Raw genomic sequence first — 15065 nt, forward strand, 5'->3', positions numbered from 1 at the left:
AAATTCATTCTAGGACCTTGGGGGCAATGACTAAAAAGGCCCCGCTCATCACCATTCTGAGTTCCCAAACTGATGAGCTTTTCCCTGCCTCGTTTTATAAACTGCGCATAAATGCCACTCATAGGGGAGAGGCACATTCTAAGAGATTCCTCTGTCTGATGAAACTCAGCATGGTTCCCTTGAGAACATTCACGATGAAAATCAAGCGGCGCTCCAACACAACAGAATCGATACAAGCATTTCATTACTGTAAAATGCGGCTGGCCTTGGACAGCACAGAATCCACCCTGGTGGAAATTCTCATCAAGGCTGGGTGGCTCAATTTACATGGGGTTATCGGCAGCACAATTTGCGTAATGTCGAAAGCGTAAACAATGATTCCGGCTTGCCTTTCCCAGGCCAAGGCATCTTATACAAAGAACCTCACCTTGTTCTGCCTGGGATAAGTGGCTAAAGCAGAACCACTTCATCTGCAATTATTTCCTACACAAAGCCTTGTGCACACGTATTTTTAAACAGAGGCTAGATGGCCATCTGACAGCAATGAGGATCCTGTGAATTCAGGGGGGAGGTATTTGTGAGTTTCCTGCATTGTGCAGGGGGTTGGACTAGATGACCCTGAAGGTCCCTTCCAACTCTATGATTTGGGGACAGTCCAATATATGTTGTGCCCTGCCCTCTCTCACAAGTGATTTTGCTGACCCCACCACCTCCTATGTATATGCATACCAAATGTGGGCACAGCCTACATGCTCCCAAGCTCTGCACCCCCCCCCCCCGCCCCCCGGACCTAGCCAGTGTGCTTGCAACTGTCTTCCCTCTGCAGCTGCAATTCCCATCCAAGAACGTGTCATCCATACAGGACCACAGGTATCTCTGTGGGGCCCAATCTCACCTTCCTGTACAGTTGCCAACCTCCACGTGGGATCGAAAAATATATTATAACAACAACTCTCCATGGCCAAATTATCATCTCAAAGTGTATTCAAATATCATAAAATATCCCAAATATAACAAAATAACACAATATATCACCATAGTACACAGGAATTACAGGAATACAGTAGGTAAGCCATGTCAATCGCTCAACGCAACTACTGACCAAGTAAGGCAAAATGTCCAAAATCTTATATATATCCTGAAGATGGTCCAATGATAAAGCCGGTCCAATTTTGAAAAACCATTTCGGATATAGAATCCTTCTTGGGATCACTTATATTCTTATACAAAATTCAATGGGTCCAGTAGTGCCAAAATTGATTATAGCAATCCTCTTAACGCTGATATGGAAGGTAATTAATAGCGGCATCCCACAAATTATGCATAGACATTAGAGGCAGTTTGGGTGAGTGATCAGCCTCGAATGAATTTTATTATTCTAACTGGGAAGGTTGTCTGGTCTGTATAAGATATATTTGTGCATGTTATTTCTTATAGATTAAAACAGAGGATTGCTATAATCAATTTTGGCACTACTGGACCAATTGAACTTGACATGGCTTACCTATTGTCTTCCTGTAATTACTGTGTACCATGGTGAAATATTGTGTTATTGTGTTATATTTGGGATATTTTATGGCAGGGGTGGCCAACGGTAGCTCTCCAGATGTTTTTTGCCTACAACTCCCATCAGCCCCAGCCAACATGGCCAATGTCTGGGGCTGATGGGAGTTGTAGGCAAAAAACATCTGGAGAGCTACTGTTGGCCACCCCTGCTTTATAATATTCTTCGAGCTTGTTTTCCTCCGTGGTCCCGATGCAAGTTTAACCTCCGTGTGGGGCCTGGAAATCTCCTAGAATTACAACTGACATCCAAACTAGAAAGATCAGATCCCCTGGAGGAAATGGCAGCTTTGGAGTGCGCGCGTGTGTGTGTGGGGGGGGGGGGGGAAGCAGGCACTGTTGGGACCATACTCAGTGTATTACAAGGGGACACCTGGAAATCTCCCGCTATTGCAATTGACCTGCAGAGAACAAAGATCAGTTCTCTTAGAAAAAATGGCTGCTTTGGAGGATGGACTCTGCTGAAGTCCCGCCACTCCCCAAACCCCACCTCCCCAGGCTCCACCCCCAACATCTCCAGGTATTTCCCAGAGCTGGCAACCCCAGGGGTGGAATTCTAGCAGGAGCTCCTTTGTATATTAGGCTACACACCCCTGATGTAGCCAATCCTCCAAGAGCTTACAAGGTTCTTTTTTGTCAGCTCTTGGAGGATTGGCTACATCAGGGGTGTGTGGCCTAATATGCAAAGGAGCTCCTGCTAGAATTCCACCTCTGGGCAACCCTAACCTGCACGTCCCTGTTTTCAGGAATGACCATGTTGGAGAATGTAAAATTGCCTCTTCAAGGTACAGGAGTCCTCCCCGCCTTCTATCCCCAGCACCACATGATGTGTAGCTACGATTTCCAGCCTCCAGGTGGGGCCTGGAGATCTCACAGAATTACAGCTTATCTCCAGACTACAGAGATCTGTTTCCCTGGAGGAAACGTCTACTTCGAAAGGGTGGACTCTGTGGCATCATACCTTGCTGAACTCCCTCCTTCCTGCTTCCCAAATCTCGCCCTCCCAAGGCTCCGCCCCCAAAATCTCCAGGAACTTCCCAACCAGAGCGCTGGCAAGCCTGCCTTCCTACTCCAACAGGCAATGAAGCCTTTGTTGTCCTCAAGACTGCATCAACAGTCTTCCTGCAGAGAATTGGAGAAACCAGCAAAGGGATATGTCCTGAATAGCCCCACTAGCATACTCAGTGGACACTACATGATAGCCCCACTAGCATACTGCAGAATTATGCAGGCCTCTCAGTGGACACTACATGATACCCACAGACACCAAGTGGTACAGCTAGAATCAAGCCCAGTAGCACTTCAGAGGCCAATAAACTCTTGGGTGGGATAAGTCAAAGATCCTTCATCACAGCTTTGACCCTCAGAAGTTCACACCCGCAAAAAAAAAAACCCAACAAAAACCTTGGTCTCTAAAGTTTTAACAGACTCAATTCCAGCTGTTGTACTGAAGATGCTCTGAAACTAACGTTAAGGGATGTGTTAGTGATGATACTGTCCACAGATACGGGAATGGCCAAGTTTCCTTAATCATCAATAGGGGCAGAATGGAAGCCAGTATAAGGTCTCACACAACGCCACTGACTTCAGTGGATTCAGAAGGGTGTGTAACACTCCTTTGGGCTGCAAGTGATTAAAAAAAAATCTTTATCAGCTGAATTATGCTTAGTTATCTATATACGGGATATGACTCCTTCCCATTCCAGATATTTTCGAAGTAACTTCTATTGATTTCTCAAAGTTTAACTGCAACCAAGAGAGATGCAGGTAGGTAGCCATGTTGGTCCGAAGAGACAGAACAAAGCTTGAGTCCAGAGTCCCCTTTAAGACCAAAGATGATTGATTCTGGATATAAGATTCTGTGCGCATGCACATTTCTTCAGATACATTGAAAAAGATTTCCTCAAGCCTTATATATAGTTGGGGGAGGGGAGTTAGTTGGCAGGAAGGGCTAGTTAGAGACAAGCCACAGAAGTAACTGGGGGGGGGGTGATAAGTATAGCTGAGATTGGATTAAAGAAGCTGGTAAGGCCTCTGAATGGAAGCAAATTAGTATACAACAGATGCAAGAACTACGTTAAGTTTGAGTCCACTGGCACCAAGAGAAAGCGAGAGAGTTTATATTACACATGGACCAAAGTTCGACTCCGGTGGTACCTTTAAGGCCAACGAAGTTTAATTCTGAGTATAATACGCTTTCGTGTGCAGGCACGCTTCTTCAGATAAACAGGGACTCTGGTGTATAAATTATTCTGTTTTTCCAGTCCCACCTTCTAGAAATGCAGGTGAGAAATACAGCACGCCGCTATATAGCTCCAAACAATAACCAATTTCGCACTAGACCTTTAATCCTGGTTTAGCCGTGTCCCCGAGCTGACATTATACACTAAAATCATACACATTTCTCTCTTTAAATCACTTCTCCAAGCCAAGCCAGACAGCAGCTTGGCGAATGCATTTAAAGTTGCTTTCTTCCCACTTCTTCCTCCCCCCTCCCTCATCTATTCGCCTTCCTTCCTTGCGGCTCTCAAACATCTGACGTTTATTGTATGTGGCTCTTGTGTTAAGCAAGTTTGGCCACCCCGGCCCAGCACTAGAATCACAGAGCAGGTTTCTCCGATTCCAGCGTAGAATGTCACTTTGGGGACAGGGCTAAACCAGGATTAAAGGTCTAGTGCAAAACTGGTCATCTTTTACCACCCTTTCCCCCCTCCCTATCTTTCATAACACAATTTCAGGCAGCAGGGTTTTTTTTTTTTTTCCGGGGGAGGGGGAGAGAGGAAAAGAAAGAAATTCACAGCACTTCCTGTACACATCAGCAGAGAGATCGGTATCTTGAAAAAGCAAGAGCCGCATTCCAAAAATACTGTAGGCAAGAGGGGTCCAAGTAGGCAGCTGGGTTGATCTGAAGTAGTAGAACAAAATAGGAGTTGGTTGCAACTTTAAGACCAACTTAGCTTTCGTGTGCATGCGCACTTATTCAGACGAGGAATGAGGTACAGTAAGCAGAGCCACATATAGCTGGTGGGGTTTTCTGAATTTGTGTATTTTACTATTCTGCTATTGGATTTTAACTCTGTACCACTTGGCGTTCCAAACCCCACCAGCTATATGTGGCTCTGCTTACTGCACCTCATTCCTCGTCTGAAAAAGGGCGCATGCACACGAAAGCTTACGATCTGGATAAAACCAAGTCGGTCTTAAAGGTGCAATCGGCTCCTATTTTGGGCAAGATGGTTGTCGTCTGCAACAAGCGAGAAAAGGAGCTGGGAAGCGGCGACCGAGAAGTTAAGAGAAACGTGCCAAGGTCTCGTAGCGTGCCTGGTGTCTCCCCCCACCCCCGAAGAGCTCCACGTGCTATGTAGCAAAAAGAGGGGCGCAACAAACCGACCTCCGGAGGTTTCCAGCTGTTCGCCGGGCAGGCAGCGAAAAGCACCCAAACTTCTCCAAGCGCGGCGCGACAAAAGCACGCGGGGCGCAGGTGGCTTTTTTTTTTTTGCAAATGCTCCAGTCCTCCGAATCAAAACCCCAGCGGCGGAGCCTTCCCGAGACCTTCTCGACGGCTTTTCCTCCTGCAAGGGAATGCAGAAGTTTCCAGGAACGAGAGGTGCGAAACGCAGCCTGCCAAAGCAGCCGCCGCTTCTCGTTTGCCGCCTCTTGGGCAACTTACCGATGTGTTGCAGTTCCTCTTTCCTGCGGATTTCGGCGGCCGCTGACGGGAACCGAACTTTCCCCCTGCGATCAAGTCCTCCTGGTCGGACACACAATGCCCCGGAGCAAGCCAGCCGGCCTGGGATGCATCGGAGGCTCTGCGCAGGGGTGGCCGCGGCGAGTCCAGGAAGAGGCTCTTTCCGCCTTTGCTGCCGGGAACAGCCGAGCGGCAGGGAAGTCCGCCTTGCCTGGCCCCTCCCCTCCGAGCTCAGCTTCCCCAAGAGCCTCTCTGTGCAAAGGGCTGTGCAGGAGGAAGAGCGGAGGCGCGCGTTAACCGCGCGCTCTTTAGCCCGCTGTAACTTTTTCGCACGCCTTTTCTTGTTTTCCGAGACCATGGAAAAAAGATCACGGGATCGTGTGAAAGGCATGAACTGCGCCCTGGGTGCTTATTTGGACCAGCGAAATGTCCTTTTGGGGGGGGGGGGGGGGGGGGTCGGTTTGTTTCATGTTTAAAGAATGAAAAATCTTGACGGGGCGATTACGTAATTTAAGGCCGGGGCTTCTCAGGGGTCCAGGCAGGAACTGCTAGATTTGGAGGTGGCGAGCCTGAAATGTAGACATTTGTTTTTGGCATTTGATAAGTTATGCAACTTATTTTTACATGCATCATACATAAATGTGAGTGTGTATAGGGCTTTTTGAACAGGAACGTACAGGAACGCCGTTCCAGCTTGCTTGGCATCAGGGGTGTGTGGCCTAATATGCAAATAAGTCCCTGCTGGGCTTTTTCTACAAAAAAGCCCTATGTTAGACAATGATGATGTCAGGGGGTTTGGCATAATATACAAGTGAGTTCCTGCTTGGCTTTGTCTACAAAAAAAGCCTTGTATGTGTGTGCGCGCGCGTATATTTATTTGTTTACCTTACATTTTTATCCCGCCTTCTCCGCAAGCGGACTTAGGGTGGCTAACAGTCACTTCCCCCTACATGTGTGTATAGCATATATATATGTAAGTGTGTGTATAAGTGTGTGTATATATATCTGTATATTTATATAGCATATATGTTTTTGGTGACAGTAAGGGAAGAGAGACAAAACACATGCTGAATATCTAGTTGTGAATCCTAAGAAAATATCTTCACTCAGGGCTCTCTTTTTGGTAGAAAAAGCCCAGTGGGAACTTATTTGTATATTAGGCCACACCCCTTGACATCACCATTGTTTTACACAGGGCTTTTTGGTAGAAAACCCCCAGCAGGAACTCATTTGCATATTAGGCCATACCCCCGCTGGAACTGTGTTCCTGTGCATTCCCGCTTTTTATTTTTTTTTTAAAGCCCTTCCTACATCTCACACGTGCAATCATTCCCCACCCAAATCAAAGGCAGGGGACATTTCACAAATATGTAAAATAAAAATACATTTCTACTACCAATTAATATTGTTCTTCTAGTGGTCACTTTTAAAATAGTATAGACTTTCTATTCCATTTTTTCCTCCTCGTTCAGGGCTTCAAGACATTAAAAACTGTAACAATGTTAATAACTTTCCACTGGATTTATTTCAGCACAATGACATGTAATGGCCACCTCTTTGGGCTCCTCAAACCTTCAAGAAGTAGCGGGAGGAAACATTTCTGCCTTACAGGATTTCTGGAAAGCCAAATAAAGTAGAAACCTTTTTGAACAGTTCCGGCAGGACATAAGGTCAGATTTGGCCCCCGTTTGGGCAACTGCTGCAACTTACTTTCCCACCGAATGCAATTGCCAACAGTGTCTGGTCCACAAAAGAGAGAATGTTGGAGGTCAAATATTCCAAACCTTCTCCACACATTCCTGTTTTTAGCAGGAACGCAATTCCAGCTGGCTTGGTGTCCACAAACAAAATCACATGGGCTGATGACAGGAACACCCAGGGCTGTTCTTGTAGCTGGAACTCCTTTGCATATTAAGCCACACTCCCTCTGATGTAGCCAATCCTCCTGGAGCTTACAAGGCTCTTTTTTGTAAGCTCTTGGAGGATTGGCTACAACAGGGGCGTGTGGCCTAATATGCAAAGGAGTTCCTGCTATGGAAAAAGCCCTGGGAACACCCTAACCCTGCATGAACTGAACGAAGCCTGTTAACAAAGGCCACCATCAAACACTGAACTACAAATGTATGTCTCTGTTTTTAAGCACCATCACGTCGCTTCTGACTCACGGCGACCCTATGAATTAGTGGCCTTCAATTAAGCATCCTATTGTTAATAGCCTTGCTGAGGTCAAATTCGCACACTGCTTTATAATACGATCTGAAGAAACAGGCATGCACACAAAAGCTTGTACCTTGAATGAAACTGTGTTGGTCTTAAAGGTGCTACTGGAAGGTTGGTTCTGGAAAGTTGGTTCTGCCAGTTTGGTGTAGTGCTTAAGTGCGTGGACTCTATTCTGGGAGAATTGGGTTTGGTTCCCCACTCCTCCACTTGCAGCTGCTGGAATGGCCTTGGGTCAGACATAGCTCTTGTAGGAGTTGTCCTTGAAAGGGCAGCTGCTGTAAGAGCTCTCTCAGCCCCAACTACCTCACAGGGTGTCTGTTGTGGGGAAGGAAGGTAAAGAAGATTGTGAGCTTCTCTGGGACTATGATTCAGGGTATAAACCTGTGGTCTTCATTAATGGTAGGGTATAAACCTGTGGTCTTCATTAATGGTCTTCTAGACTGTATGGCAAGGCTAGCTTCTTGTCCCCCCCCCCCCCCCGCTCTTATACCATCACTGAGTCACATGGGTGGGGTGCCCAATGTGGCCCCCCACAAGGCCGGCACCCCCGGCAATCACCTAGTTTGTCAGGTGGCAGGCCAACCCTGGTGGGAGCGGCCCAAATCTCATTTACCTCGGTTTTCCAAGCATATGCTCTGTGACTGAGTTACAGCCCTTCCCCATAACAGCTTGCTGGCAGTACTAGTAAAGAATAAGGCAAACAGTGGTATTGAAGCAATTACTCACCCATACCTAACTAAAAGGAAGTTCCAAGTACAAGGATGTTCAAACAGAACATGTATAGCTCGCTGCCAAAACTGATATCAGGCACTGAATGCCCCAAATAAACCATTTGTCTGAAAACGAGGAAGAAAACCTTGTTGGATTAAAATTGTGGTTATAGATTTCCTGTTACATGACACAACAAGAGCTATAGTTAGATCGTCATGGCTAAAAGTACCTTAACAAGGATAACAAGTTGAGGAGTGTTATCTGTCTGAGCAAAGGGAAAGGAATAGTTGTGATGTTTCCCTGTGGTGCAGAGTGGTAAAGCTGCAGTACTGTGGTCTGAACTCTCTGCTCACGACCTAAGTTCGATTCCGGCGGAAGCTGGATTCAGGTAGCCGGCCCAAGGTTGACTCAGCCTTCTATCCTTCCAAGGTCAGTAAAATGAGTACCCAGCTTGCTGGGGGGAAAGTGTAGTTAACTGGGGAAGGCAATGGCAAACCACCCCATCAAAAGTCTGCCGTGAAAGCAACGTCACCCCAGAGTCGAAACGACTGGTGCTTGCACAGGGGACCTTTCCTTTCCTTTGCCGCAACGTGTCTTTCCTAATCTGCTTTTGGGTTTTGTCTCACTTCCCTCAAAGGCAACGGAATTTAAATACCATTGGGGGTCATTATGAACTTAATAAAAATACATTTTTGAAGGTAATCTAATGTGGACTTTGGATCCTCCGTAGCTGATGAACTTGGGTTGCCAGGTCCAATACGAGAAATATTTGGAGACTTTGAGGGTGGAGTCAGGAGACATTAACAGTGGAGAAAGGAGCAAGGCTGTGACAAGCATAATTGAACTCCAAAGGCCGTCACATTTAAAGGGACCACACACCTTTTAAATGCCTTCCCTCCATTAGGAAATAATGAAGGATAGGGGCACTTCCTTTTGGGGCTCATAGAACTGGACCCCGTAGTCCAATCTTTTTGAAACTTGGAGGGTGTTTTGGGAAGAGGCACCGGATGCCATGCTGAGAATTTGGTGCCTCTACCTCAAAAAACAGCCTCCCCCCGAGCCCCAGTTACCCGCAGATTGATTCTCTGTTATACCCTATGGAAATTGGTCTCCATAGGGTATAATAGAGTGCCCAGCAGACATTTCCCTCCCCTCCCCTGCTTTCTGATGACCCTGAAGCAGGGGGCCTCCAAACAGGGAGATTCCCCGCCCCCACCTGGAAATTGGCAACCCTGTGATGAGCACCGTCCTTATAATGAAGTAAACAGGATCCAAGTCTCCCCATTGCTTTGCTTCTCTGCCTCACTAAACTATCATTAAACAATTTGGCAAATGCGTATGCCCTCTGCACTGTACAGTAGCCAGAGAAATGGCTAGTCTAAGTATACAGTGTCCTCTTACCTTGCAGGAGCGCCTGCTTCATCCCCGATTCCTGATCCCATGCAATTTCAGATGCATCAGGAAGTTGGGGGAAAAATAACTTTTATAACGCCTTACATAAGAGGCCGTCACAGGACGATCAACTGACAGCTAATGCAAAATGCATATAACGTTCTATTAAGTCCCGTTCTATACTTCCTTTGTGTGCTTTAAAACTCAATGGCCTTACAGGCTACTCTGACCCGAGAGCTCATTTGATGTCAGTCTTGTTACCCTGATTGTCTAGACTGGTCCCAGGCTCCGGCCACAACCCGCATAAGATTATTTTATTTATTTAATTCGACTTTTAGCCCACCCTTGCCATAGAGAGCTGGTTTGGTGTAGTGGTTAAGTGTGCAGACTCTTATCTGGGAGAACCGGGTTTGATTCCCCACTCCTCCACTTGCACCTGCTAGCATGGCCTTGGGTCAGCCATAGCTCTGGCAGCTGCTGTGAGAGCCCTCTCCAGCTCCACCCACCTCACAGGGTGTCTGTTGTGGGGAGGAAGGTAAAGGAGATTGTGAGCTGCTCTGAGACTCTTCAGAGTGGAGGGCGGGATATAAATCCAATATCTTCATCTACCTCACAGGGTGTCTGTTGTGGGGGAGGAAGGTAAAGGGGATTGTGAGCCGCTCTGAGACTCTTCGGAGTGGAGGGCGGGATATAAATCCAATATCTTCATCTACCTCACAGGGTGTCTGTTGTGGGGGAGGAAGGGAAAGGAGATTGTGAGCCACTCTGAGACTCTTCAGAGTGGAGGGCGGGATATAAATCTAATATCTTCATCTACCTCACAGGGTGACTGTTGTGGGGGAGGAAGGTAAAGGGGATTGTGAGCCGCTCTGAGACTCTTTGGAGTGGAGGGTGGGATATAAATCCAATATCTTCTTCTTCTTCTTCTAGAACAGGCTCAGGGCAGGTTACATAATAAAACACAGTTTAAAAAAACCCCACCAAGTTAAAATATATAAAATCTAAAATTATAGAGAACGATAGGTACTAAAATGGCAAATTTTGCCTCACAGACATGGCCTATGGCCCAGGTCCAGCAGGTTTTATAGCACTGGGATGGAATGAAGGAGGGAGGCCGGTAACAAGTGACGTCCGCTGCCTCAACTGAAAGCCTGGCGAAAGAGCTCTGTTTTACAGGCTCTGTGGAATTGAAACAGATCCCGCAGGACCTGCATCTCCAGGGGGAGCTCATTCCACCAGGCAGAGGCTTTGGGGGTGGAGCCGGGAGCAAGGGTGTGACAAGCATGATTGAAATCCAAAGGGAGTTCTGGCCATTGCATTTAAAGGGACCACACACCTTTTAAATCCCTTCATTGAAAGTAATGGAGGATAGGAGTACCCACTTTAGTGGATTGTAGAACTGGACCATCCGGTCCAATCTTTTTTGAACTTTGGGAGGTTTTTTGAGAAGAGGCACTGGATGCTATGCTGAAAATTTGGTGCCTCTACCTCAAAAGACAGCCCCCCCCCCTCCAGATACCTGCAGATCAATTGTCTGTTATACCCATTGGGACTACTCTCTATAGGGTATAATAGAGTGCTCAGCAGACATTTAACCCTCCCCCCCACACACACACACACTTCCTGATAACTATGAAGTGGGGGGAGGACCTCCAAACCAGGGGATCCCTTGCTCTCACTTTGGGTTCGGTTTAGATTTGTCAGTCAAGTTAATTCTGATGTCTGCCATTTGGGTGGCAGTTTCTTTAGAAAATGGAGGAGTCGTCTTGATGTGGGAAGGAGAACACACCCTCCAGGGTAGAGGAACAAGACCCATGGTACTTAACAGGTACATGAAACTGAGGAGATCAGGAGGGATACAAAATTTTTCATGAAGCAAGTAAATCAACAGACCGACATGTTGACAAATCTGCGTATCACACTGCGTATCACAGGATCTTCCTTCAAGGATCCTGAGCCCATGGTTCTTGCCAGAGGTTGTTTTTGTGGTGGAGCTCATTAGCATAACTCATTAGCATATGCTGCCACCCCCAGCCAAAAGCAACCCAATGCAAGAAAGGAGAGCCCTGGGCAAGTGAGGCCTGCTTGGGCTGGGTAGAGATCCAGCCAGCCCAAGCAGGCTTCCTTTGCCTGGGGCTCTCCTCAGGCCTATGCCTCAGTCAAAAGGCCAGCAAGCCACCTGCCGCCCAAAATCACATCCGAAGTGGAGAAAGGGTGGTGTGGGATTCTCCAGGGATTAATGAGGGCTGCTGCGGGGTCTGGAAAAGCTCCTGGTGGCCGGCTGGCTACCCACTCCCCTAATCCAGGGATTGTTGCATCTACTATTCAGTGGACAAGGTAGGTAAGGAGGAAGAGGGGGAACCCTCAGAAAGGTTCAGAAGCTGCACTCCTGTGAGCTCCTGCTGCATCCAAGGCCTGGTTCTTGCATCCTCCATTTTGTCCTTACAACAACATTGTGAGACAGGTTAGGTTGAGGGAGAGTGATGGGAGGGGGGTGAAGCTCAATGGATGAGCCTCTGCTTTGTGTGTAGACACAGCCGGCGCTAGGGGTTCTGCCGCTCGAGGCAGACCCCTGTGCCGCAATCCCCTCGCAAGCTGCCTTTATGGAGCTCATTGACCTGCACGGTAACGTCACTTCTGGTGACGTCATCGTGCAGGGTGGTGGGGGACGAGAGAGCGAGGGGTGGCGTACAAGAGTGTTGCCACGCTGCCGTTTTCCCCCTGCACTAAGTTCTGAGGCTTCCAAAGAAGCCTCTGAAGAGTGCACTGTTTTACCAGCACCCGCCCGCTTTTGGGTTGAAAGCGGCCGAGCGGCGCCTTCCGAAGGCACTTAGTGCACTGTGCCGCACTCCTCCAATCCTGCCACCTATCCTGCTGACTCCCATGTGCTGGCCCTGCGTGTAGAAGGTCCTGGGTTCAGTTCCCAGCATCTCCACGTAAAAAGACCAGGCAGCGGGAGATGGTGAAAGGCCGCCACCTGAAACCCTAGAGAGCCGCTATCAGTCTGAGTAGTCAACGCTGACTTTGATGGACCAGTGGCTTGATGGCCCTACTTGTATCCAGTGTTCCCTCTAAGATGAGTTAGTGTGAGCTAGCTCAGTTTTTTGTCTTAGCTCACGAAAAATGGCCCCAGAGCAAACTAATTTATGCAATAGCTCACAACTTTAATGCCAGTAGCTCACAAAGTAGAATTTCTCCTCACAAGACTTCACAGCTTAGAGGGAACATTGCTTGTATCTGACAAAGGGACCCTTGACTCTCAAAAGTTCACACCCTGAAACTCTTGTCAGTCTGTAAGGTAGGGTTGCCAACCCCCAGTTGGGGACAGGAGATCCCAAGTTTGGAGGTCCTCCCCCCCACACACACACTTCAGGGTCATCAGAAAGCGGTGGGGGATGTCTGCCTGGGCATTTCATTATACCCTATGGAGACCATTTCCCATAGGGTATTACGAAGAATCAATCTGTGGGTCACCGGGGCTCTGTTTTTTGAGGTAGAGGCACCAATGTTTCAGCATTGCATCTGGTGCCTCTCTTCAAACCCCCCCCCCCCCAAGTTTCAAAAAGGTTGGACCATGGGATTCAATTCTCAGAGCCCTCAAAGAAGGTGCCCCATCTTTCATTATTTCCAAATGGAGGGAAGGCATTCAAAAGGTGCTTGGTCCCTTTAAATATGATAGCCAGAACTCCCTTTGGAGTTCAATCGTGCTTGTCACGCCCTTGCTTCTGGCTCCACCCCCAAAATCCCCAGATACTTCTTGAGTCAGACCTGGCAACCTACTCCAAGGTGCAACCCGACTTGAATCCAGCTGTTCTGTACATGCTGCCCTCTGCAACTGGTCTTCTTATAGTATTCTTACAGAATTTTCTTTTAATGAGCACAAAGGCCCTTAAGTAGAAAGCACTCCTCAAATGTAATGAACCATTGCAGATGATGCAGACAGACAGCTATTCCTATTTGCAGCCTGGTGCAGCTAAAGGGGAGGAAAATGTGATGATGCAATTAAAATTCACTTTAAGCAGAGCCGCGAGACTGCTTCCAGCTATATAAATGACATTCGGCGGTTCTTCCCAATCACCAGTGAGAGCTGCGTCCAAGAGGGTTGGAGGGGAGGGACCTGCCAATTAACAGGCACTTAGCCACTAGGCTTCTGAGTTTGCAACCAGTCCTGTCTTGAGCCCTTGGCTGCTAGTACTTTTGGACACTTGAAATCTCATTTTCCTCCTTCTGCTGGTACACAACGGACAGGTCTAAGTCAGGGTTGTCAAACATCAGCCCCCCTAGCGACTAGCTGTCATCTTTAGGGTTTGTAGAATCTTTCGGGCTCAAGTGCCGTGTTCTACTGGAGAAAGTTTTTCTTCCAGACGTTTCGTTCTCAGCTGTGGAGAACATCCTCAGTGGCGTTGCAACCAGAGCAGGCACTCTGACCTTCTTGGCTGCTGTGCGTTGAGTGGGGCCAGGGCTGCTGGAGAGCTGCTATTTGGAAACTGGAAACAGCCAGTTTCCTTATCACTACCCTTCCAGGAAGCCCCACCAAACAATGGGCACATCCACAAACCAATTGCCCTTTCATCACACCCCCTCCAGCCTAGAAATAGCAGCTCTCCAGCAGCCCTGGCCCTACTCAACGCACAGCAGCCAAGAAGGTCAGAGCGCCTGCTCCGGCTGCAACGCCACTGAGGATGTTCTCCGCAGCTGAGAACGAAACGTCTGGAAGAAAAACTTTCTCCAGTATTTTTATTTATTTATTTATTTATATTTACATTTATATCCCGCCCTCCCCGCCTAGGCGGCTCAGGGCGGCTAACAACATTTCACATATTTAACAAAGGATAAAACTTTAAAATTTAACAATTAAAGAAATTAAACATAAAAACCAGTTAATTAAGTTAAAATATTTAAAATACATAATTCATTACATAGAATAAATCTGGCAGCAGTAAACTTGTTTGGCGCTGGTTCTGCCAGTTTAGATGGTTCCATAATCGTATAGTAGATGGCGGCTCCTTATTCTTAGCAACTCAGCAGATATCAGCATAGGCTTGCCTAAAAAGAGCGGTCTTGCAGGCCCCGCGGAACTGGTCAAGGTTCCGCAGGGCCCGCACTTCCTCCGGGAGCTGATTCCACAGTACAGGAGCCGCGGCTGAGAAGGCCCGAGTTCTGATATTTTGAAGTTTGACCTCTCTCGGCCCAGGGATAGTCAATTTATTTTTGCCCATCGACCTCAGTGCCCTCTGGGGTTCATATGGGGAGAGACGGTCCCTTAGGTAGGCTGGTCCTCGGCCATATAGGGCTTTAAAGGTAATAACCAACACTTTGTACTGGACTCGGTAGGTAATTGGCAGCCAGTGCAGTTCGCGCAGTCCCGGCCGTATGTGCTCCCATTTTGGGAGCCCCAATAATAGCCTGGCCGACGCGTTCTGCACCAGCTGCAGCTTCCGAGTCCGGCACAGAGGTAGCCCCAAGTAGAGGGCATTACAGTAGTCCAGTC

General features: G+C 47.8%; 1 protein-coding gene across 4 annotated transcripts in view; it reads right to left on the reverse strand.

Moving 5' to 3' along the window:
- The window catches only part of RAB27B (RAB27B, member RAS oncogene family), a 195589-nt gene that overhangs the window by 60063 nt on the left and 120461 nt on the right, over positions 1–15065 (reverse strand). Inside the window, exon 1 of one of the 4 annotated variants that reach the window (XM_060236161.1) lies at positions 5234–5566. The exons of 2 other annotated variants lie outside the window; for them this stretch is intronic. The gene's annotated coding sequence lies outside the window, so the exon portion shown is untranslated. Of the gene's footprint in view, positions 1–4954; positions 5567–15065 lie in introns of those variants that run through there. One more of the 4 variants, XM_060236163.1, reaches the window with a different exon arrangement.

This window comes from Heteronotia binoei, chromosome 4 (assembly GCF_032191835.1).
Source record: "Heteronotia binoei isolate CCM8104 ecotype False Entrance Well chromosome 4, APGP_CSIRO_Hbin_v1, whole genome shotgun sequence".
Lineage (NCBI taxonomy): Eukaryota > Metazoa > Chordata > Lepidosauria > Squamata > Gekkonidae > Heteronotia > Heteronotia binoei.